This window comes from Cricetulus griseus, chromosome 5 (assembly GCF_003668045.3).
Source record: "Cricetulus griseus strain 17A/GY chromosome 5, alternate assembly CriGri-PICRH-1.0, whole genome shotgun sequence".
Classification (NCBI taxonomy): Eukaryota; Metazoa; Chordata; class Mammalia; order Rodentia; family Cricetidae; genus Cricetulus; species Cricetulus griseus.
Window position 1 is genome coordinate 178,103,219 of NC_048598.1, and position 2,547 is coordinate 178,105,765.

The 2,547-nt window shown below is 42.6% G+C and overlaps 1 pseudogene; it reads right to left on the reverse strand.

Moving 5' to 3' along the window:
- Positions 1–695: 695 nt before the first annotated feature.
- LOC113838376 lies at positions 696–1,264 on the reverse strand (annotated as a pseudogene).
- Between the last annotated feature and the right edge of the window lie 1,283 nt (positions 1,265–2,547).

The following is a 2,547-nucleotide window of genomic DNA, read 5'->3' on the forward strand; positions in this document are numbered from 1 at the left end:
GAATTTATGTGGCTCTGAGAGAAATGATCTGGCTCTGTCAATGCTAATGGGACAACCCCAGACCCAAAGTGATCTCTGTTAGATTTACATAAAATGCCCAATTGCGTGTGAGAGATTTTCTAGGTGAGTAGATCTCACTTCTCATGAACATTATCATGTGATCAGATGCAGATATTCAATACCTTCCTGGTGGTGTGATCCCATATTCAGGTCAATTAGAAGACAAAAAAAATCCTTGAAATGCCATCTACACACAGACACTAAACTAACTTTCCTGAAGGACAAGCTTATAAAAATATCATGATGAGCAGAGGTGAAATTCATGGAGAAATAAACTGAATTAGCTTAAACCACAGCTGGATCATGTCTGAACCTGATGTGCACCATTGTCAGGGAGGGATGGGGAGGTTTAAGCCTTGGGAGCATTTGTGCACCTGTAATGGGCCCCTTCTTACCCTTGATTCCCCTTAAATATAAATGCTACCCTAATAAAGAAATCTGACTGAGGATCTGCTTGAATCTGAGAAAAATAGACACAGGAGCATCCAAGTTTCTTATAAAACAACAGAAACACAGGATATGTATTGAGAACAACAGTTACCCACAGCACAAATATTTAGAGAGACTTTAATGGGAACTATAAGATGAAAGGAGCCTAGGCTGCTGAGAAGATTGGTCAGTTATGCCTTCATAGTCTACGGGATGAACCTGTGTTCTGTGTTTGCTGTGCGCACTCTGGTGGTCGTGAGCGGCCTCACAGTGAGGTTTATGTCTGGGTTCACACTGAGATCACTCACTGTGTCTCTAGTACAGTAATAAGTGGCGGTGTCCTCAGACTTCACACTGTTCATTTGCAGGTACAGAGTGTTCTTGGCATTGTCTCTGGAGATGGTGAACCGGCCCTTCACAGATGGTGCATGTGTTGTGGTACTGCCATCCTAATTAATATCTACAACCCACTCCAGCACCTTGCCAGGAGCCCTACGGACCCATCTCATCCAGTAGCTACTGAAGGTGAATCCAGAGGCTACACAGGAGAGTTTCAGGGACCCCCCGGGCTTCACCAGGCCACCCCCAGACTCCACTAGCTTCTCCTCACACTGGACACCTAAAAACAACAACAAAGTAATCCTGGTCAAGAAATCATCACACATGTCCATTGTCCCTCAGATTAATGTCCTCTCACACAGTCAGCATCTACTGCTCTCCATAAATTACCTTTTAAAAGAGCAACAAGGAAAATGCAGCTCAGCCCCAACTCCATGCTGATCCCTGAGTGAAGTCTTGGGATCCACACTGAGCTGCTCTGTCTGAGCTACAAGTTCAGGGCTGGGCTGCTTTTCATGAGCAGAGAGAGGGCTCATTTGCATGTCTTCCTCCTTTATAGCAAGATCTGTCGTGGAGCCTGGTGATGGCAGGTCCTGCGTTCTTTGTTAATTTTCTGGAGGAATCAGATCATAATGTTAATGTTGGGGAATCAGATAATGAAGTTAATGTTGGGGAAATGTTATGAAATTATATCATTTTCAAATCATCTCATATTATCCCTTTTTCTATAAAGACTCATTTTCATGTTCATTTCAACTCAATTCTCCGCATCTGGGATTAGGAGAGAAGTGACATTGCTTTGCAGTGCTCATTATTTGTGAAATCAGCACTACTGTGTGGACCTCATTGCTGGTGAACTTAAAACTCCTTCCATAGCTATAGCTTTGTGAGCAGCCGCTTCCAGAGTTTGGGAAACTCCCTTTCTGTATGGAGGTCATGTGACATGCCTGAATTCCAGTGTTCAGCTCATCACATGCATGAGCATTTTCCAGACAGTCTGTGTATTTCTTGTTTTATCATCTAATTCTGTTTTCCTTTGCTGCATGTTTACCTATTTGTGCCTAGAAGTGGGGAGTGACTGAGAAGCTGAACTTCAAGGAGAGCTGAGCTTTGACTTCTGTGTCTGCAGGGGGCCCTGTCAGAGGAGCTGCAGGGGGCAATTGAGGTTCAGGTCTCACCTCACCAGGAGATGAAGCCCAGATTGATGAATCTCTGAGAGGCAAAACCTGGAGGCCATAGACTCCAGAATGTCTTTTGCTTTTGCTGTTCCTTTTCATTTTTGCTGCTGCCATCTTTCTTTGGTATCTTGAATGGTGTGAATGGGTGTGGGGTGACCCCCACTGCCTGTAATATAGTGTGTTCTCATGTGTAAACATCCCATTCTACTGGACATATCTACCTGTGCATTATTTTGAATATGATTTCTTCTTAAGCGGTACTGTCTAATTGATAATATTAAACTTAGTTTAAATATTCGTTTGATAATGAAAAATAAATACAAATAAGTGTCTAACAACTAGGGCTTCTGAGTTTCACCTCCATGGCTACATAGACTGTAGTTTAGGTTAATGAATAAGGAAAACAATTGAGTCCCTGGAAATCAGGCTGTTCCAAATTCTTTCAATCTTAATGTTGAAAGATGCATTCACAGGTTTTGGTGTGCATCATAGCTTCAACCAAGCCTGAAAATAACTGCAGGTTGAATTAGATGATTTGATA